The sequence below is a fragment of the Coenobita brevimanus genome, chromosome 43, assembly GCF_032717465.1.
Source record: "Coenobita brevimanus isolate Jiangsu-jjx chromosome 43, ASM3271746v2, whole genome shotgun sequence".
Classification (NCBI taxonomy): domain Eukaryota; kingdom Metazoa; phylum Arthropoda; class Malacostraca; order Decapoda; family Coenobitidae; genus Coenobita; species Coenobita brevimanus.
The window spans coordinates 20,076,807-20,101,160 of NC_136996.1; positions in this window are offsets into that span (position 1 = coordinate 20,076,807).

Below are 24,354 nucleotides of genomic sequence, written 5' to 3' on the forward strand. Positions count from 1 at the left end.
TTTGGTTGTCTCCGAGTTGGTAACTGTGCTCTCTCTCACTGGAATACACCAGAACTGTGGAGAAGTAGATCATTCTAGTAATGCAAGCTATAAAAGGTTTGGGAAGAAACTAGAGCAGGTTCACTCGGTTTTCAGTTCAGTTTGAGTGTAGTACAGTGTCAGTGCAGTGAAGTTTGTATATTTTCGGTGCTTGGTTGATACCAGTGAGGTGTCAAAAAGCATTAAGTGCAATAGCTGTTAGTAAAGTTTGTATAGCTCCAGTGCTTGTGAGAACAGTGAAATGAAGTTGGCAAGCACTAAGTGTAATTATTTGGATAATAAAGACAGTGAACTAAAGCAGCCAGTGTTTATTCACCACGCCTGAGCTGATCTTGTGTACTGTACCTTTAAAGGCTGACCATAGGAAGAACAACTCACTGGGCAACGTCCTTCCTGTACTGTACTACTGGTGTTGGAGCCTCTGGCAGTGTGGGGTGGGGACGTAACACTGGCGTCAGGAGTGTGGGTTATTTAAGGGCTGCAGTGAGTCTAACCTTCGACATGGATGCAGAAGGTGTCCAGACAAGAGGCCAAGCTAGGCAGGAAGAGACATCGCTGGGTGCAATTATGAAGTTATTACAAGCACAAAGTGTACAACTAAAAGAACAGAACGAAGGACAGAAAAACCTCGAATAACAATTACAAGCACAAGCAAAAGAACTCAAAGAACAATTACAAGCACAAAATGTACAACTACAGGCACAGAATGAAGGACAGAAAGAAATTTAAGAACAATTACAGGCATAGAATGAAGAAAAGAAAGATTGATATGAACAGCTTCAGGAGGCATTATAGGAGCAACACAGAGAATTACAACTGAGGATGCAAGGACCTCTAGATGCTTTCACGGGGGAAATGAAGGAAGAACAGGAACAACTGAAGGAGGAGGTATATATTGAGCTGTGGCAGCAGAAGTATTAGGTAAGCAATAATGTGACCGAGTGCAAAAAGCATGTAGGTGACCAATTGAAGTCAACTAGTGAGGATGCAGTGACGGAGTGCAAATGGCATGCGGAAAACCAGCTAAAGATTATTGAGGGAATAGCGATGGAGTGCAGACAGCATATAGATAACCAGCTGAAGCATGTAGTCGACCATGTGAAGATAATTAGTAAGAAAATTGAGGCTGTACAGAAATATTGCACTGTTGAGCCTTAGGTTAGGGTGCAGGGAGCATATGAAAGGAATTGAATGGTGTACGGTGAATCTTGATGGATCCCAGGCATCTAAAGGTAGCATTACAGGGTTGAGTAGTCAGAATGCAGAAGTTTTAAGTCCTGTCCTTAATTTTGAAGCCCCAGTTTTTTGGCCTCAAACCAGTGAAGTGCATGGCTATAATACAGGTCCAATTAAAAAGAAACCTCAGGAATTTGATGATAGAGTATCCTGGGAAGCTTACCGTGCACAGTTTGAGTTACCTGGGATGATAGGCAGAGGGCAGCGCAGCTTGCTACTAGCCTTAAGGGTGCAGCAATGGAAATTCTGGGCCAGATGTCAGTGATGGGGAGGAACAATTACCAGTCCCTAGTAGAAGTGCTGGAGCGCAGATATGGAACCGTGTACCAGACTGGGGTTTACAGAGCAAGATTCCGAAGCCGTGTACTGGCTTGAGGAGAATCTCTACAACAGCTTGCTCATAACCTGGAGAGTGTGGCATATAAGGCATACCCTGGAGCCGCACCTAACCTGTTGGCTGTTCTTCTGAGGGACCAGTTCATCGATGCTCTTGACAGTGCAGAGTTGAAAGTGCAAGTGAAGCAGGCACAACCAAGAATCATGCAAGAAGAACTAGCCAGGGTTCTAGAGTCTATTCCTGTGTCAGGTCCAGTACATCTGCTTTTCAGACAGGTCGAAGTGCAGGGTTCAAGACAAGAAAGGTGCAGGTATGGGAAAAGGAAAATTTTGAAGGAAGGTGCTGGTACTGTGAAAAGTCAGTACATCGGAAAGTGGATTGCAAGAAGTGGATGAGAGAACAGAAGATGAGAGGAGGTTGCTGGTTCTGAGGGAAGTTGGGACACAAGATGGTGGATTGCTACAAATGGAAGAAGGAGCGAGAATGGAATAGTGCAAGGAAATCTCAGATTGCAACAAACGGGTGTTGGACATTTGGTGAGGTGGAACACTTCAGCTATGAGTGTCCAACTGAGAATGATGATGGTAAATTAGTGAAGGCTAGTGACGAGAGGCAACAACCAGCCAATTTTTCCCAAGGAGCCCCTCCACTGAAGAAATGCAGGAGAACCTTGATGAATAGTGTGCGAGAAGATGGAAGAACAGACGGCAAGGAGTGTAGTAGGAATGGGAATCTTGGTAAGAAATGTTGCCGTACTGCAGTGACAAGGCGAGCCTCAGATGGAAAAGACCTGAAGAGGATGCAGATGGAGGATGCAGATTTACAATTCTCAGCAAAAGAAGGGACAGTCATGGATGCTGCAGAGCCCGTGGGATGGGCCTTACACTGTGCTGGACCGTCTATCAGACATGACGTAGCGGATTTGGGGAGGCAGGAAGTCTCGTCCAAAGGAGGTACACGTGAACCGTCTGTGGCATTACCATGGGCCAGGACAGTACAGCTGGGACGTCTCCGAGAATTCGTGCTCCGCGGCCGAGGATGTTGAGGAGGACAAAGGAGCTGAAGTGAAAGAGGATGGCGACAGTTTCCCAAGAGTAGAAATGAATCAAGAAGAGGACCAAGAACTTCCAGGAGGAGTGGAAGGTCTTGGGTCCCACCCAAAAATCTGAAAAATCTGATAATCCGAATAATTCTCGGTCCACTGCCATTCGGATTAATGGACTGTTACTGTATAACGTTCCATTAACTTTAGGGATACCGCATATCATATCTCATCACCTAACACAGTTGAGCTATTTTCTATGTAAAGTTCACAGGCCATAGGTTTTAAGATATACCTTAAACTGACTCTAGGGATAAAAGAAGTTTTTCGAAACTCACCTCGTTATTGAAGTTTCCGAGATAAAAATGATAATCATCATCCTAATAACATTTCCTACTAGATTATGGAGTGGGTGTTGAGCACAGTTAACCAAAAACGGATCTTCCCATTGACGCTAAGGATATTCAATTAAAATGGGACTGATTTTACTGTCGTCGTTTATCGCGACAAAAAAAAAAATAATAATAAAAACACTATGTAACACAGAAATTAGTTAAGTGCTTTTTTGCTCATTTTCGATAGAATCTAGTTATCTGGTGCCATGACATGACAATATTTTTTTCTAAATGTGAAAATCCTAATAGTAATGTTCATCAGCCAATACCCATATCACATGTCTTACATAGGTTTGACACATGTGCACATGGATGCACATGCGTCATATTACACATGCCCATAAATGCATTTTGTGCAAGTCACATGTCGCAAGGTATAATGTGGCATATGCCACACATAAAAATAGGTCTCACATATGTACACATACTAAACCACAGGTATAGTATGTAAGTATGCACTGGAACCTTCACATTGATGGCTTGTTCTGTTTCAGATTGGTATTGATGTGTAACGGCTTCTAGAAACTGGAGACACGCTTCTGATTCCTTCTGCTGTGTTTGTGGCTTCTACTTTGGTCCCAAGCAAATACTGGATAAAATTAGCCCAGGTTCAAAGTCTTCAGTAGCCTACGAGATGTACTTCGGCATGAAAATAGGCCACCAAGACAAGGCTTGGGTTGCCCCGCGTGATCTTTGGTACCTGCAAATCAAACCTGGAGGGATATATGAGAGGTGAGCACAAATCCATGCCATTCGTCATACCCTACATCTGGAGGGAGCCAAGAAATCAATCGACAGACAGCTATTTTTGTATGGTTGACATATCCGGGTTCAAGAAAGTGAAGAACAGGCATGACATCGTATATATGTCCCACAGACATATAAAGCAAGAGTACTTTGTGTTGCCAGCCTGCAGACCCTTCAAAAACCCATTCATTTTGAAGTCTCCGCAGACCTGCCACAGTTATTCGTTGTATATGATAGTGTCTAGCAAGTCCTTCACATTTGCGTAATCCTCCTTCATATGCACAGAGTGAGCAATCGGTATGGTGGGGAATCTGTTTCCATTGTGTATGAGAACACCCATCAAACTTCTTGACGAACTGTCAGTGAACAAACACCAATCTTCCAGGTTGTGTGCGACATTCACTGCATCGAATGGTCCTGTTATGTCGTAACAGTAGCACAGTGAACCAATGTTGAAAAAATACACTGAAAATCTCTCATATCTTTTCCTTGGGAGGGTCGATTGACAGCTGGCATCCAATAAGTTCCATTGTTTCATCCTAGATATCAACAGTTCAGCGTTCAATATCGAAAGTCCGAGGTGTCTCATCAATCGTTCTTTCTTCCTGATTCGGGAAATGCAGAGAGACATCATCTATCCAGGTTTGATCTGCTGGTACCAAAGGTCGCGTGGGGCGCCCAAGCCTTGCTTGTTTTATGCCGAAGTACATCGCGTAGGCTACTGAAGACTTTGAACCTGGGCAAATTTTATTCCGTATCTGTTTGAGAACAATGTAGAAGCCACAAACACAGCAGAAGGAATAAGAAGCGTGTTTGCAGTTCCTACAAGCCATTACACATCAATACCAATCTGAAACAGAGACAGCCATCAATGTGAAGGTTTTGTTGCATACTTACATACCATACCAGTGGTTCAGTATGTGAAGCATATATGATATTTATGTGTGGCATATGCCACATTGTACTTTGCGACATTTGGTTTGCACAAAACGCATTTATGCACATGTTTAATATGACGCATGTGCATGTATGTGCACATGTGTCAAACCTATGTAAGACATGTGATATGGGTATTGGCCAATGAACATTACTATTAGGATTTTCACATTTAGAAAAAAATATTGTCTTGTCATGGCACCAGATAACTAGATTCTATCGAAAATGACCAAAAAAGCACTAAACTAATTTCTATGTTACATAATGTTTTTTTTTTTTGTGTGTGTGTGTGTGTGTGTCGCAATAAACGACGACAATAATATCAGTCCCACTATATTTGAATATCCTTAGCGTCAATAGGAAGATCAATTTTTGGTTAACTGTGCTCATCACCCACTCCATAATCTACAGTTGTAGGAAATGTTATTAGGATGATGATTACCTTTTTTGTCTCGGAAACTTCAATAACGAGGTGAGTTTCGTAAAGCTTCTTTTGTCCCTAGAGTCAGTTTAAAGGTATATCTTAAAACCTATGGCCTGTGAACTTCATATAGAAAACAGCTAAATTGTGTTAGGTGATGAGATATGATATGCGGTATCCCTAAAGTTAATGGAAAAGTTATACCTTGAACCTATAACCAATAAGGTTTATATGGAAAAGAAAGAAAGAATGTGAGATCTAGGAATATGATATGTGATATGTTTACAATCAGTAAGAAGATCTGTCTTGAACCCTTGAACCTCATGGCCAGTGAGGTTTGTGTGAATAATAAAGCAAGCATCGGAGTTGAAGAAATATATTACTTCTTGGGCCATAAACTTCCTCGCCTCCAGAGGTTTCTGTGCTGATGGAACTTTGGGGATTAAGATTGACTTCTCAACACACCAGCTCGACGAAGTCTGTCTTATTATAATCCTGCTGCCATCAAACAAATATATTTTCCTGGTGAAGAGGCCAGAAGCAATATCATTAATACATAGATTTCATAGCGTTTGCATTTTATTCATATTATCATACGTTACTAATATTTTTCTCTCCTACCTAAGATATGGCTGTGGAAGATGACAAAGAATAGGGGAAAGTTTTGGCCTGTACTTGTCCTTCCTGTGAAAACAAATCAAAATCACGAAAAGGAATCAATCATGAGACTGTGACTCCGCGCCCTCAATGTTTATTTTAACACATTTTATATTATCAGTGAAGTGTTTGTAATTGTAGGACTGTTTCTTTATTAACAGACATTTGTATATCTCTGATAAGCAACAATACGTCCTTATAAGGATTATGATCACCCATTTGCAATCGCTCGCCTGTTTTGCTTTTTCTTTTGCGCTTACCGTATTCTCGCAGTTGATATGTGATCCGTAGAAGAGAAGGGACCCATCAAAAAGCCATGTATGTTTTTCTCAGGTCTCACAGTTTTCCCATATATTACATTAACTATACTTTGACTCCAGTATCAAGACTAAATGCATTCTTTGTAAAAAAAAAAAAAAACTTCACTGGTATATAAGATCTATGCCATTTACACGCTTCGTGGCGCGGCTGAAACAGCACTCGACTCCCAATTCAAGTGACCCGAGTTCGAGCCCTGCTCAAATCACGCTATTTGCGTGAGAGTTGAGTTCTCACCTGTCAAGTGTAGCTCAAGGCGTGCTGTGGTGGAAGACCTGCAAGGGTTCGAAACCCTGCGGGGTAAAGATTTGGCGGTCTGTCCTTTTGTGTCTACATCTCACTCCAGCCTCGGTGAGGCTTGGTAGTGCATCAGCTCCTCTCAGGAGCAGCCAGGGTCAGCCTGTTGACCCCGTTAGGATAGGATAGTAGATTAAGCACTTACGTATTTTCTGCCACTGGCTGCAGTGATTACTAAACCGAAAATTATTATTATTATTATTATTATTATTATTTACACATGATCATTGCAGACACACGGTATTAGGGTTTATGTAGCTATGTGACTGACTAGCAATGAAGGTGTCCATCCAACATCCAGCCAGACTACAACATGCAATCATACTGCAGGTCTAGACACGAAATAATTGGGGGAGAGCCCCTGCCCAAAAGTCTTTGTTCTTGTTACAGGAATCGAACCTTGAGACAACTCGGTCATGTCACTGCTGTTCAATCCTATATAGTATATTCTCTGTCACTGTAGAGTATGTGTTGTGCAATGTAGAACCAAGTGGTGGAGGCATTGAATTAGAAAGACTCTTCACAGTATATTGCATTAAAAATGAGGTTTTATCTGTGCTAAATTGTGGTAAGAGACCATCACGATGTTTATAATTTCCTGTAATCAAATTTTGACATTTGTAACTAGAAATTAGCAATAATTTGAGCAAGATGAGTGAAAGGACGCTGAAACCTTGGTTCACAGATATACTGCATTGCAGGTTAGTTTGACCATACTCCTGATTTTTTTTTTTTTTTTTTTTTTTTTTTTAGGGGCTAAGATGCGAATGAATGTGATTGAATGGATGAGTAAATGGGGAGTGTGTCGTCCTGTCTCGGCTACCTCCCTTTCCTTGGGGGAAGCAGCCTAGGTATATAGATAGATAGATAGTTTGACCTGACTCTTTTTTTTTTCTATCCCTCTGTCTCTTCTCATTAATATTCATTATATGTTGGTCAGTTAACATGTTGCTAATTAAAATGAATATGTTAGCATGCTTTATGTGACTTGTAATTAGGTACAACGATGTGAAGCTTGAACATTTTCATTTGCATTACGGTGACGTTTGGTTTCAGGAAACATTAGTCACTCTTATATTACGTTCTTTATTCCTGTCTAGGTTGCATTGTTACACTCCCTGAAAAACAATATTGTACAATATGTATGAAACACGGAGACACGGTGAATGAAGCATATTGTGAAGTGCTACCAATCCTCCCGAGACAATAGGCGGTGTTTCGTTCATTCCGGACTCAGGCGCACCCATCCTGGCATTTTTTTTTTCACAGGTGGTGTAGGCTACATAGTTCCCTTATCCTTTTTAATATACTGTTTTTTTTTTAATATATAGTTTTTTTTTTAATATTCTGACTCTTGTTGTATTCCATCGTGATATTTCTATTTTAAGCCATTTTCTAGGATAATAAAATTGAGTTTTTTCCTTATCGATCTTCTGATCTTTGCCAACTGTCAGTAGCCATTATGAGTGGATATGATATCAATCAATCAATCAATCAATGATTTCCTGTGGCACCCTCGGGGATGCATAGGGCCTCGATGAACTCACACCACCACATCCTATCTTGTGCTATCTCCTCAAGATCTCCCCAACACTCATCTCCAGCTTCCCGTCTCATTGTCCTCACCCATGTCTCTTTTGGCCTTCCTCTACCTCTCCTACCAAGTGCCACCCACCCTGGTGTACCTCGTACTATTCCCTGTCTCCTATACACATGTCCTAGCCACTTCCATCGTGAGAACCTAGCATATTCATCGACCGGCTGCACTCCCGTTATTTCTCTAATTCTACGATTTGGTATCCTTTCCCACCACTTAACTCCTAATATTCTACTAAGTGCTTTGTTTTCAAACACCAAGAATTTATTTTCCATAGTCACTGTGCTGTACCAAGACTCGTGTCCATAAATTAAGATACTCCTAACCATTACCTTATAAAGTTTGATTTTTGTATGCACAGAAAAATTGTTATTATTCCAAATATTTTTAAGCTGGTTTTAGAAAGGGACGTGGTTGCAATGATCAGATCTTTATAGTTAGGCATTTGATGCAGCAAGTTAATGAAATGAGAGTACCGTTAAGTCTTTGTTTTGTTGATTTTGAAAAGGCTTTTGATAGTGTTTCGAGAGAGTCTATGGGGAAGATCATGAGACATTATGGAATACCAGAGGAGTTTGTGAGGGTCATTATGAACATGCATGAGGACACATTTTGTAAAGTGATGGTTGATGGTTGTCTGAGTGATTCGTTTGAAGTCAAGTCCGGAGTAATTCAAGGTGGTGTTCTATCGCCTTTACTATTTATATTGGTCATTGATTACATTATGAAACGTGTTGGAACAGAAACCGGTGCAGGTATACTTTGGGGAGAGAACAGGAAACTTTTGGATTTAGATTATGCAGATGATATAGTTTTGATTTGTGATGGGCCAGAAGAGATGCAGAGAGTGTTGGACTGTTTGGTGAGTGAAGGTCGCAAGGTGGGTTTGGTTATTAATTGTGGAAAAACTGAAATAATCAATATGAATATGGAAAATGCGCAGGAATGTGTAATTGGAGGTATGGTTGTAAAGCAAGTTGATAGGTTTAAATATTTAGGTACTTATTTAGCCAAGGATGGTTCTTTGAACTTTGAATTCGAGGAAAGGTTAAAGAAGGCTAATCAGGCAATGGGAATGCTTAAAAATATTTGGAATAATAACAATTTCTCTGTGCATACAAAAATCAAACTTTATAAGGTAATGGTTAGGAGTATCTTAATTTATGGACACGAGTCTTGGTACAGCACAGTGACTATGGAAAATAAATTCTTGGTGTTTGAAAATAAAGCACTTAGAAGAATATTAGGAGTTAAGTGGTGGGAAAGGATACCAAATAGTAGAATTAGAGAAATAACGGGAGTGCAGCCGATCGATGAATATGTTAGTTCTCACGATGGAAGTGGCTAGGACATGTGTATAGGAGACAGGGAATAGTACAAGGTACACCAGGGTGGGTGGCACCTGGTAGGAGAGGTAGAGGAAGGCCAAAAGAGACGTGGGTGAGGACAATGAGACGGGAAGCTGGAGATGAGTGTTGGGGAGATCTTGAGGAGATAGCACAAGATAGGATGTGGTGGTGTGAGTTCATCGAGGCCCTATGCATCCCCGAGGGTGCCACAGGAAATGATTGATTGATTGATTGATTTTTAAGCATTCCCATTGCCTGATTAGCCTTCTTTAACCTTTCCTCGAATTCAAAGTTCAAAGAACCATCCTTGGCTAAATAAGTACCTAAATATTTAAACCTATCAACTTGCTTTACAACCATACCTCCAATTACACATTCCTGCGCATTTTCCATATTCATATTGATTATTTCAGTTTTTCCACAATTAATAACCAAACCCACCTTGCGACCTTCACTCACCAAACAGTCCAACACTCTCTGCATCTCTTCTGGCCCATCGCAAATCAAAACTATATCATCTGCATAATCTAAATCCAAAAGTTTCCTGTTCTCTCCCCAAAGTATACCTGCACCGATTTCTGTTCCAACGCGTTTCATAATATAATCAATGACCAATATAAATAGTAAAGGCAATAGAACACCACCCTGAATTACTCCAGACTTGACTTCAAACGAATCACTCAGACAACCATCAACCATCACTTTACAAAATGTGTCCTCATGCATGTTCATAATGACCCTCACAAACTCCTCTGGTATTCCATAATGTCTCATGATCTTCCCCATAGTCTCTCTCGAAACACTATCAAAAGCCTTTTCAAAATCAACAAAACAAAGACTTAACGGTACTCTCATTTCATTAACTTGCTGCATCAAATGCCTAGCTATAAAGATCTGATCATTGCAACCACGTCCCTTTCTAAACCTAGCCTGTTCATCCCTCAGAATACCCTCAACCACCGGCTCCAACCTATTTAACAACACTCTACTGAAAACTTTCAAAGCTATCGGTGACAAAGAGATTCGCCTCCAATTACCACATTCACTCAGGTCTCCCTTCTTCGGAACTTTAACAATTACACCATTCTTCCAAACTGATGGTAGTAACCCCGTCACCCATATCTTATTGAATAGCTTGGTCAAGATCATTATTAATCTATCCCCCTTCACTTTAAACATTTCCGGAAATAAACCATCCTCCCCTGGTGCCTTATTATTCTTTAACTGTTTTACTGCTTTCTCCACTTCTGCAAGCCTCAACTCTCCTGTTTCTATATTTAAATCTTCCTGAGCAGACGGTATATCCTCTTTCCATCTATTTTTAATATCTCCATCTTTGGTCAATAAATTTCCTTCCCTGTCTCTAACTGGTATTTCCTTGCGCTTACCTGTATTACCACTCAGTTCTCTAATCGATTCATATGCTATTCTTTGACTCTGTCCATCATTTTTGTTTATTAAGATTTCAGTCTCTGCAACCTTTTCATCCACACATCTTCTTTTATCTCTCCTAGCTAACCTTCTTACTTCTGAATTCAAACTCCAGTACGCAGCTCTTGCTAATTCAATCTCTCGTTCATCAGCGCATTGCATCTCACTCCTCAATTTAGCCTCACCTCTCTTTTTTATCATATCCCACGTTTCCTCTGATATCCATTTCTTTCTCCTGAATCTATGTCTCCTTCCAATCGTACATTCAGCAGTCTGATGCAAAACTTTGTTCACATCCTCCCACATCTCATCTACACTTCTCTCCCCCTCTTCCAACGTTTCCAACACCAAAAACCTATTTCTGCATTCTAATCTGAATTCCTCCTTTTCTTCTCCTTCCCTTCTAAGCTTAACAATATCGTATCTACCAACACCAGATTTTTCCTTCTTCTGATTTTTAAGTTTAAACCTTATTTTTGCAATGCTGAGTTGATGGTCACTACCAATATCCGCTCCCCGTTTAACATGAACATCTAGCAGAGAACTTCTATGCCTCCTACTGATAGCGATGTGATCAATCTGATTTTTATATTTTCCACACGGCGACACCGAAGTTGTCTTGTGTATATGATAGTAATTATAATAATATCTAGCTTTCGAAATATAGCAATAAACATCTTATCCTGAATAATAACATATTAAAATTTAGAAAATGTACTAAAAGGTTTGCTGGAATAATAAGTTTACCGTACGCTGTAGTTAACTGTTATATATATATTTTTTTTAATACTTATCTGTTTGACATTTAGGCTAATATGATTGTCAAGTGCTTGGCAGTTGTACAAATGAAGACAAACATATAGGCTATACAAGCAGTCTCATACACAGACAAGTTGATGAATGTTATTAAACTGCAGAAAATCCTCGCCAGTGACAGGATAAACGGCACGGTTCTTGAATATTCTCTCTCATCTGCCTCCTTGCGTCGTGTCTTGTTGTTTGTGCTGCGTGCCTCTTTTATCTTACTACTGCCGTGCTTGAACTTCGCAATGGTCCTCTTTGTACATCTTCACTGCATTTTACTTTATACATTAAGGCGAAACAGAAGGACTCTGTTGGCTGCTAATGAGTAATGCTTGAACTTGAAAAAATGAAGAGCATATTTCAGTTGTCAACGTTAGTCTGGTATGTGTCAGGTAAGTGAGTAGCAATTTTTGGTGGAAACTTTTTACACAGCCCACGAAAGCAAGTTTACTGTCTATCAGAGCAACACTCCTACCTTACAAAGCAATAATTTTTTGGCATTCATGGCCATTCTCTTGATTATTACCTTTCATTATAACGAGCTCATGTAGCCGATAATTATTACTTTTTTTTTTTATTAATGAAAGCAAGAACTAAGGAGAGTTTGGAGTAAATGCATGAGAACATATGAAGAAACAAAGAAACCACGTGGGAACATATAAAGACCTAAAATGATCCTTGTCTGTTAATTGTTACGGGATTAGTGACACTAGTTTTATATTTGAAATACGTAAATGAGACAGTTAAAGAAATGAACCCTCACATGGTTCACACAACTTTATTCTTTAACTGTTAACGCCGGAGGGTTGGATTCAGCTAAGATGGAGTACTTGGAAACTGAGAGCGTTAACTAAGATGTGTAAGTGATTTATATCTTTGATGAAAATGCGTGAACGCTAAAAATCATGACCGAGAAAAGAGATATCAAATCTAAATAATAATTTATTTCGAAAGGGGAAGTCTTGCCTATAGCACTAAACATGCGCCTGGCGTTCCAACCAGAGCCCAAAGGACTTGCCCGAATGACAGCAGTTTCTGCACACTTACCACCACCGCCACCATAGGTACCACCATTTTCAGGTGAATAAAATTGTCTGTTCATAGCATCAGTGAAGTGATATACATCGGACTGTACTGTAGATGTGAACCCCCCCATCTCTCTCTCTCTCTCTCTCCTGTGTGTGTGTGGGGGGGGGGGGCGCATGCAGAGATATATGATACTTCACGGAACAACCCCTCCGTAACTTTCCGCGTACACGATATGAAACACAAATGAGGACAATGAATAAGGGCTAAAACCCCTTCACAAAACTGTGATCAACATTAATTTGAAATTCTCCATTTGGGACACAATTCCAACCATCCTGGCAAGTTTCATCAAAGTGTTTTTTTTTTCCAGTCTTGGGTGCACACACACACACACACACACACACACACACACACACACACAAGAATATACTACATTAGTTGGGTTATGGCAAGAGGAGAGCTAAGTGTGATTTTTCCTATGTTATTAGCATATTATTGATTTACTTCTCCTTACCCTCGGTGTTGGAGAAGGACGTCTTCATGTGGTGACACTGATATGACTCGGTGGCTCCACTGCCTGGTCTTACCAACATCCCCCAGTTTCTTTCGTACCCCGCAAAAGGAGGATAACAGACTGCATGACGATAGCAAAATCAGCCTACAGGCCAATGTGATCCCATCTAATGAGCCTGGAGTTGCAAGTAATACTTCTAATCTACTACTAATACAACTGCTGCTACTGTTACTACTACAAATACTACATATCCTAATACTGATTATAGTACTAATACTTCCTACCCCCCAGACGATTATATTCTTCTTGACGAGATTTTTCGAAATCGAGTGGTAGAAACAAACTGTCCGCAATGGGACTGAAGGATCTGACTGTGCTGAAATACGAAATAAGATTGTAAGAGTTAAATCCTAATGACACCTGTCAGAAATTGAAGGATCCTGCTGGACATAATGACAGGCATCAAGTGGGGAGGAATGCGAGAGGACGAGGTAAGGTTGGAATAAATCCTTTACGGCAGTGACAAGTATTTTTGCCACTAATCAGCAATTTAGTTCTGATCACGAGATTCCCTAGTAATGAAACCCTTAATGATAGCTATATCGAACCGTGCAGTTTAGAGTTATTCCTCTCTCTCTCTCTCTCTCTCTCTCTCTGTCTGCAAATGGAGGCAGACAGAAGACAGATGACAGGTGCAAATAGATGAGACAGGCAGGAGACAAAGAAATCAGAGAGAGAGAGAGAGAGAGAGAGAGAGAGAGAGAGAGAGAGAGCACAGAGGTAAATAGCAGAATGAACCCACCCCGACACTGTGATCATGACTTTCTCCTTCCAGCGTCGCACATCTCTCTCTCTCTCTCTCTCTCTCTCTCTCTCTCTCTCTCTCTCTCTCTGTCTGTCTGTCTGTCTGTCAGTATCTCTTTCAGTTTCTTTGTCTGGCTTTCTGTCAGGAGAAGTAGGAGAAAAGGAGAGGAAGAAGATGAAGTAGAAGAAGAAAAGAGGGATTACAGGAAAAGGAAGAGGAAGAAATTGAAGACGAAGAACGGGATGAGGAGGAGAAATAGGAGGAGGGGGAGAAGGATGAGTCTGGAGTGAATCATTATCATTATCATTATCATCATCTGTATCATTAATCATTTTTATCATCATCATCATCATCATCGTCACCAGGAATCTGTAGACTTCTTGGTCTATAATTCCAATAGCAGGTTACAACAACAATGGGCTAGTGTTTTGTTCATGCAGCTCAGTAGCACTAACAGAAGCTTAACCCCTATCCGCCGGCTGATGTGTATGCACGACAGGATTCAGGGTGCAAAGGGCCGCCGGTTGACTTGATATACCGCATTCACCTTCCTGCCACTGTTTGAGTGAGGGACCATTTTCTGTGATACGTACTAGGTAGGTAGGACCCCCAGGCATCCCGCAGTTGCACGGTTCAGTTTGTGCTTGGCAGTGGTAGTGAGAGGAGCCATGTCATCTTCCTTGACATCCTCCGAGTCCGACCCACCGCATGAAGGGCCGATTGCCTCATCAACCCCAGCAAAAATTCATCCTTAGTGCCACGTAAAGGGCTTAGTGATAGTGCCATAGGACGTGCCCTTGACGATACTGTCTCCTCTCATACACTCAGCTAGAGTACGTCCTCTGAGGAGGAAAAAAGCTATGACATGGAGAGGGAGCTCTCTCGCCCTCCAACATCTACTTGCCCTCCGATGTCAGAGAGGGCTCTCCGACTTCTCCAGGAGGAAGGGACAGTCTACGAGAGTGATGATCTCGGCGATGAGGAGGCGCAAGATGACCCAGGACATTGGGAAAGTGACTGTGGACCTGGCGGTCATCTGCGGAAAAAAATGCCGCAGAGCTGTTTCCCCGACACTTTCGCCGCCTGCTTGCCAACGTATCTTCCTCCAGCGCTCTCCCACACCTCAGCCTAACACTTCAAGGGCAGACTCTCCACAACCAGGCCCTTCGGGAGTGGTATGAGTACTGAGCAGGTGTGTGGGGAAGTGTAAATAGTGTACAGCAGTGCAGAAGTTTGTGTATTTTCATAAATGAGTGAAATGTGATATTATAAGTGAATTATAGAAAGTGCTAAGATAAAAGTCTTTTATAAGTTCTACAAGTGCATATAAGTGATTTATAGTAAGTGCAATACAGGAGTTGATACTGTTCATTGGATATTGGTTAGAAAATTATTGGATATACCTTGAGTTTGCCTACCTGTTACCTGAAAGAAAACCACTTGTGAGCGGGCCACAATGAACAATACCTGCTTCGCTATACCCAAATTATTTCACTCAAAACTCAGGGGGATTGTGCCAAGTATGAGCATCGGTGTATCTGTGATGTGAAGTACAAATAATGTTAGTTGTGTAAAACATTTATATGATTTTTACTATAACCCTGATTAGTACAAAGCAGTCAGATTTACAGTACAAGTAATTAACTCATACTCTATGATCATGCGTGAAAGAGCAACAGCACTTACTTGTTAACGTGCAATTACCCATAATAATGATGTAAAGTTCAGTTCTATGTGTCTTAGTAAAGGAGAAATATGATTATTTACAGAAGTGAGTACAGAAAAACGACGAGATATTTCCTTTCCCACACACCTACAAGGCATAGTGGCATGGTGGTGTAGGCGGTAAATCCTTGGGTGAGCCACATGAACCGGATGATGACTCATTTTCACGGCGGTGAGTAAGGAGAAGTAGAATAAACGAGTGGAATATTCTGCATTCCAAGGACGCACGGGCAGTGTTACAATCACCACTCCATTCAGTGATGCCAACGCTAGCCGGTCGGGCCAAGGCCATTGCCAGTGGTGCACATTCGTAGTTGCGCGCCAAAACGTGAAAAACCACTCGTCTTCAACTCATCCTTACTCATCGACGAGACCACCTAGAGACCTTGGGATACCTTCATTGGAAAGAGGAAGAGTTGGTGAGTCTTATGAACTTCCATTGAATTCTCTAGCTGTTATAGTTTTTCAAATATAAGCGTTTGAGTAAGGGTATTTTTTTTCCAAAATCTTGGAAATCGCCCGTAGGGAGGAGTGTGCAGCGGCCAGGAACCCCCCGGCGGCGAAGGGTTAATTGTTCATACATTTGATTTATAAGTACAGTATATTCCTTCATTATTCTCCTCACCACAGCATCCAAGCTTTCAGTATCATCATCACCATCATCATAACCATCAAACTCATCATCGTTCAGAATCAGATGGAGTCCATCACAGGACACAGACCTGACCCAAACTATCACTGTTGTGACCCAGTGGCTGCTGGTCTCTTCCACCCACACCCAGCATATCTGAGAATTTCATTTCACCATCTTGTTCTGAGTCTTACTCCTTCTCCGGATTGTCACTCAGTTACCCTGGTTCTCCCTTGGTTACGTGCTATTTGAAGACGTGACCTTCCAACATCTATTTCTGTTTTACGAGTAGGAGTATCCCTTTGATTATATTCTCTACTTTCGTCATTTGTCTTATCCAGGAAGCTCTCTTTTCTTTTCTTTCTTTACCATCTCTTATGTTAAACTAAACAATCTTTTCCATGCCATCACTACTTTTGTTACAGTACACCTCTGCAATCCAGAAACTAGAACAGGAAGTACACATTGATTATGCATCCATTGCTCTTCATGTACAGACAATTTCCTGTTCTCCATGATCGTAGTTTGTCATTATGCCTCTGTCTCTTTCCTGTGTTATTTATGTCTTGCCGTCATCTAGAATTGTCAAACCTGCATGCTCTAGGTATATGTATTCTTCGACACATTCTGTTGCTTCAGATTCCCTTTTTACTTGAAGGGAATGAGAATGTCACTTAAATGAAGTAATTGTCTACATATTCATCCCAGTTGTCAGACTGTCCCTGTTTTTACGAATTTAGTAGATCGTATTATTATTATGGCTTATCGTGACATTGTACTATTATTATGGGAACACTTGAACAATATTATAATCCCATAGAACTTCGCGCAGTCAGTTAGCCGCTTGTGTTTGCACTCAGATTTGAAACAGAGTTTTCAGAACATTCGTCACTGTATCAAAAGTGACTGTTCTTATGCACGACATTAATGCTTCACTGAGCGATATTTTTTTGTGTAATTATTGTTCCCATGCCTTGCCTCTCTAGCCGTTAAGTTAAGCCACGCCCATTTCTCACGCCCCTGTACCCGGCGTGGGAACAATAGTCAGTTAGTGTTGAGCTGTCACAGGACGAGGATATCATGAGCAGTACAGAAAAGCAAGACCTCCCCCTCATAGCCCCTACAGTCTCTAGCAGTTCTACGATTCCCGCATCTCCCCACCGAATTGGTGATCGGCAGCAGTGGACATCAGCAGTGTGAATTGCAGCACCTCGAGTAACAAAAGAGAGATGCCCAGCCTCTTTGCAGCTACATGTGATTTTTCTCCACTGACTAGTATTTTGTTCCTTGCTGCTCTAGTCTTAAGGTTATTGAGCAGTTGGGTGCGGGAGTGAGTTTATTTGCTTTGATATTTTGACTTTACTTAAGTTCCCTTGTAACATAAATTTATTTGTAATAATAAATTTAGTTCTTCTTTTTGAGCTCAAATGTAACAATTTTGTTTGATTTCACAACATTGTGCTAACTTTTGTTTGCCGCTCCTAGTTTGCACAAACTCCTTACATCAATCACGTCTGGTAGATAAGCTAGTTCTTTCATATTAATTCTTAAATCCGTTGTGCCAGCCAGGAGTTAGCACCAGCATGAGTCTGTTCATTATTATTAGTATTAAACATCGATTGTCGGGGGTAAGGACACTTTCTCAGAGGCCAACAGTATCGACAATTCAGCATTCGTGAGTGATTAGTCTCCGCTGTGTACTGCTGAGAAAGTTTATGAAATTGTCATCTTCAGAGAATCGGCAAAGTAAGCCAGCATAAGGTAAAAACTTACTACTTGAGTCAATTCTTTTGTGACAAACGACTATTTATTTGCATTTCATTCTTATTTCCACTCCCCCCGTGGCATCTGGCGACCTCATTCCAGGATATTAACTCCTAGCATTAAAGTTATTAACGAAATAAACTCACTCACTCATAGCTAGTTATTAGTTATCTTTAAAATTTATAGGCATTATTTAACTGGTAGTTATTGATTCTGCTTTATTAATTTTATGTAAAAGTTTTCCCAGCCAGTTGCAGTTTTTGTTTCTTATTCCTTACCAGTTTCACTAGATAAAACTGGTTACCACCAGCCTGTGCCTATATTGTTTATTTTCGATTATTAGCATTCGACTGCAAAACAGCAGTCAGTACGTGTCTTTAGTTCATTCAGTTTCAGTTAGCATCATGGCTACTAGTTTATATATACAGGAAGCAAGGATATGGGACTTACTGATCCCCAAGAAATTGAGGAGTATGTGCTCTCGCAATACATTTATAATGAGCAATGTGAAAATGATGCCCGTGAAGAGCATAAAATTCAACGTGCACATGAATGAGAACAGCGTGAGGAACGTGAGAGAGCACGAACATGAGCTAAAACAGTGCAAGAAAGATGAAAGAGAATGTGAACACGAGCTTGACGAGCGCGAGGCACGTTAGAAACACGAGCTTGAGGTGTTGAAGTTCAAGTGAGATTCCTTGGCTTCGGGTACATATGGTGCAGCTGATCCGAGCTCCACAAGTGCTCTCCCAGCACATGTTCTGGCAACCCCGTGCCTCAAGCTTTCTTCATACAAGGAAGGCTAGCAAATCAAGCCTTTCATAGCTCGTTTTGAGGACATCGTGCAGCTGGACAAGGCAGCTAAGCAGCTCCGATTGCTTAGCTTGTTTGAGGGCCTTGCCCTCGATATTCTGCACAGAATTCACAAAGACAGTTTCATATATGAGATGATGAAGGCCACACTCATCAAAGAGTACGGTCTCATGGTTGATGATGCCAGGAGTCAGTTTATCAGGGTGCATTTCTGATAAAAGGAGACTGCTGTCCAATTCCTCGACCATCTCACTGCTTACTTAGATGTGTGGATAGAGAGAGACGAGACCCCTTACATGCGAGAGGGAATAATTGACCTTTTGCTGCATACACAGATAAGTTGTGGCCCACTGAGCTCATTGCTCAGCTAAAGATTTGTCAAGTAAAGGATGCCAGCCAAATGGTGGAAAAAGTTGATGTATTCTTTACTGCATACGGGTACCAAACTCATAAGCAACAGTCCTGGAACAGGAAAGATACTGCCAAGTTTGGGATGCCATCTCAGAGAGAACCCCAGCATCAGAGACGTTCTCAGAATAATGGCCAGGGTCTGGAATAATAGCAGACAAAGGGCCAAGGGCAGAATGTTCAGCAACCTGTCTGGAAATGGTACAAGTATCCTAACCAGCAGCAGAATGAGCCACACAATCAACAGTCAGGACAATCCTTGTCAGTACCAGCCCCAGTGTATCGGAGGCAGGAGGCTAATGTAGCCTTTATTCCCCTACAAGCACATGTTGGTGATCCCTAGCAGCACAGGCCCTCCTTCACAAAGAACTAGTCCCCGTCAGACAGTGAGCCCTCATCCACAGGTGGTCAATGCTCCAACTCCCCAGATGGTGAATATGACCCTTTAGGCATCTAGTCCTTAGGGCATCACATTCGCAGAGTTGTGCGCTATACAGCCTTATCAATGGCTGGGCACATCCTCCACAGGCCCTCCCACAAGTAACAGTGCCTTCCTTGTTTAGCTAGGGATTGTGGGAGGTGTTTCTGTAAATGTCCTGAGAGACAATGGTTCCTCAGGTTGCTCTGTCAGGCAGAGTCTAGTACGGTCTGAGGAGTACACAGGTAGACAGATCCAAGCCCAGCTTATTGATGGATCAGTGAGATTGTTCCCTGAGGCATGTATCCAGGTGGCATCTCCCTTTTACACTGGTTCGACAGTTGCAGTTGTCATGCCAGAACCTTTGTTTGACCTTATTATAGGTAACATACCAGGTGCCAAGTATAGTTGCACTGTAAATGTTGCTACTCAGACTTTGGCTGCAGTAACATGAGCCACGGCCAAGGCTGCAAACCGTGTCACCCCGCTGACCATTGCGTGGCCATAAGATCTGAACTGAAGTCAAGAAATCCTGGAACAACAGTCTGACCCAATACTTGCTGTTGTGTGGAATAAACTAAAGAGTAATGTGATTTAGTATTTACAGGAGGTCAAGCCAGGTTCCTTCTTAAACAAGGACAGCTGTACCATGAGTCCAAGATACCCCAGGGTGAGGTTCGACTGCGGTTTGTCGTTTCCACAAAGTTTTGCCAAGGAGTGTTAGAATGGGGTCACTGTTCAGCATCGGGAGGTCACATGGGCAATAAGAAAACCCAAGGCCGTATCCATGCTGACTTTCTCTGGCCAGGAATGGGACAGAAAATAGGTAGGCTTTTGCATTCCTGAAGTGAGTGTCAACATACCACCAATCAGGGACGTGTCCTTCCTAAGCTGTTTGGATCCACACCCTTAATCTCAGAGTCATTAGAGAGAAAGGGCAATGGCATTGTGGGTGCAGACCTGATGTCTCACCCGTTGGTCCCACAGGACACATTATGTCCAGGGCCTGTACATACATATGTACTGTAGATTAAGGGGGAAGCTTGAGACCCCCACAGAGGCAATCCGAGGCAGTGTCTGAATTATCTTGTGGTGTGTCTCGAGCTGTGGGCCTTTCTGAGGATTCCTGGAGAATATACATTGTCCACATGAGTGTTCACACCCATACTGGGTGTTAAAAATGTGACCTGCCCAATTTTGCATAGGGATTCTCAACTTACCGATAGTAGTCATAAGTGTAGAGTATAAGGGTACATATGCTTTTAGGATGTCCAAATGCATAGGGACAAAAACCTACAGAAAGTACTTAGACTAGGAGCATATGCACAGAGCCCCGAGTTAACAGTCACTACTCTTACTTTCGACCTGTGATGGGCTGTGGGTCACTGAAGGCCCTGTTAGTTAATTGGCATCCATCGGGATCTGTTTAATGTACCAGGGGTCTATGCTGCAGGAGGTGGATCAGCTGAAGTAAAGCATAATATTGCAGATGAGAGAAGGAGCTGGTGCCTGATTGACTGCTGTCTTCCTCGAAAGCATCAAGTAAGTCTCTGGACCTCACCCTTATATCCACACTGTGTCTATGTATTAACCAGGGAACACCTTGTTCTCTGGTTAATATAGATATGGGTTTAACCAGTAAACTACAGGAATTTCCAGCGATTTATGCAATCCAAGGACTAGCACATTTCTTGGATAATAATCTACCCACTAAGAAATTAATGGCGACCTCGAATGTGTGAAGCTTTGGCTGTCAGCTGAATTTTCAGCTGAAACATACTTTTGTCTGTGTATGCATTGACTACTAGGCAGAGGGTAATTGCAATTTAATACAAATTATTTGTCACATTGACACTATTGATGCTCCACCCTGATTCATTTCACAGGTACAATTGGCGGGTGTAGCAGTTTTGCCATGCAGACCAGCTGATCATCTGTGCCGCACACTGTCACCTCTTCTCCTCTGGCCTCATCGTCTCTATTTACTATTATTTTGTATTATACTATTTTACACATAGGTACAGTTACACTACAATTGCCATATTTACACTGTGTATCACATACACCACACTATATAACAATTAATTGTTAATGTAAATGTAGCCAACTTTCGCTCAGTTTGACCTGAGTACAGGATTTTTCACCATTGTCACAGAGTTTTTCCCCTCAAGCTTGCTTCTGTTAACATAAATACTAGGTTTTTACACGGATTGGTGACAGTGCTCTTCTCCTGAATCAGGATAGTACACACACCACAGTGTGAATCTTGTGTCACTGAGTATATAATATATATATATATATATATATATATATATATATATATATATATATATATATATATATATATATTATATATTACCAACTATTTATTTTTCTTTGAATAATTTGCTTTTGTCGGGGCGTAATGTCACGAATTATTATTATGGCATATCATGACATAATCTTATTATGGCAATGCTTGAACAATATTGAAATCCCATAGAACTTTGCTCAGTCAGTTAACCGCAAGGGTTTGCACTCAGATTTGAAACAGAGTTTTCAGAACATTCGTCACTGTATCATAATTGACTGTTGTTATGCACGACAGTGCTTCACTGAGCGATATTTTTTTGTGTAATTATTGTTCCCATGCCTTGCCTCTCTAGCCGTTAAGTTAAGCCACGCCCATTTCTCACACCCCTGTCCCAGCATGGGAACATTAGGAAACATTAGTCAGTTAGTGTTGAGCTGTCACGGGATAAGGACATCATGAGCAGTACAGAGAAGCAAAACCCCCATCATAGCCGCTGCAGTCTCTAGCAGTTCTACGATTCCCGCATCTTCCCACCGAGTTGGTGATCGGCAGCAGTGGACATCAGCAGTGCGAACTGCAGTGCCTCAAGTAACAACAGAGAGATGCCCAGCCTCGTCACAGCTACAGCTCCATTTTTCTCCACGTTTGGTCTGGTTAGTACTTGGATGGGTGACCGCCTGGGAACACCAGATGCTGTTGGCATCCCTACGTCAAGTGGGGTTGGTGGAGGACTAGTGCCCCTCCCTGTAAAACAATTAACTCTAAGCCCTTGGCCACCCTGTCTGGGATACATGGCGTCTGGCAATGAATGAATGAATGACTAGTATTTTTGTTCCTTGTTACTCTAGGGTAAAAATTATTGAGTAGTTGGGTGCGTGAGCGAGTTTATTTACTTTACTTTGATGTTATGACTTTACTTATGATCTCTTGTGACGTAAATTTATTTGCTGTAAATAATGAATTTACAATTCTTCTTTTTTAGCTCAAATAAATATAACAATCTTGTTTGATTTCACCACATTGTGCTAACTTTAGTTTGCCACTCCGAGTTTGCAGAAATTTCTTACATCAATCACGACTGGTCAGAGGCATAGCCAGAAAGTTCACACGGGGGGGAGAAAGATGTCTATAGATTCTTGAAAAGGTGGTGGGAGACAATCGAAGCGAGCCTCTATAGCTGGCTGGTCTGAGGGGGCGGGGTGCTGTGAACCCCTCCCCAGGAAATTTTTTTTAAAAATTAAGTACTTTTAGGAGCTTTCTGAGGCCTATGATGATATGTATTGGATTATTTCGATGACAACTCATTATAGTGAAAATGGGGCAAGAAAATGATTTTGGCTGACAAAAGAATCTTTTTAAATGATCTTTATGGAATAAATGAACAATAATGCATCTGGGAGTCTCATGTGCATTTTCCTCACCTCTGAGAGCATAATAACGTTAGGTAAGTTAGTTGGAGCCTGGAAATGTCAAAATTAATCTGAAAAAAGATGGTAACAAAAACATTTTATTTCGATAGGAAAGCAATATAATTTCCAGTGTTTCACAAATCTCTTGGTACCTCAAGACTCAGATATCACATAACATATTAAGAACCACTTCTATAGTCCATACATCACCTATAATTATAAATGTACCATTCATAGGAATTCTACGTACTAGGATAAAATAAAAGGGTAAGCCTTTAAAATATGCTAAATTGCTTACGCTTGTCTGATATTTTTAATTGACTGTTCTAAGAAAACATACATACATATATATATATATATATATATATATATATATATATATATATACTGTATATATATATATATATATATATATATATATATATATATATATATATATATAGATAGATAGATATAGATATATCATCATCATCAACCATAACTAGTCCACTGCTGAACAAAGGCCTCCCCCAACCTTTTCCACGAATTCCTAGACTGAGCCAATCTTTGCCACGTTTTCCCTGCAAATTTCTCTATCTCATCTCTCCATCTCCTGTTTGGCCTTTTTCTGCTTCCAGTCAGTAAGCCTCTTGCTCCATCGGTTATCCCTTATTCTTGCTATATGGCCTGCCCACCTCCATTTCTGTTCCTTTATAACCCCCACAATATCTTTGACTTTGGTCTGCTGTCTTACCCAAGTTGATCTTTTCTTGTCCCTTAAAGATATTCCCAACATTGACCTTTCTATTGCTCTCTGACAAAGGATTAATTTATTTCCATTGATTTTGTCAGTTTCCAGGTCTCAGAACCATACGTCATAGCTGGAATAATACATTCGTTATATACTTTTCGTTTCATACAAACTGGCACTCTACTTTTCATAATGTCTGTATGTTTACC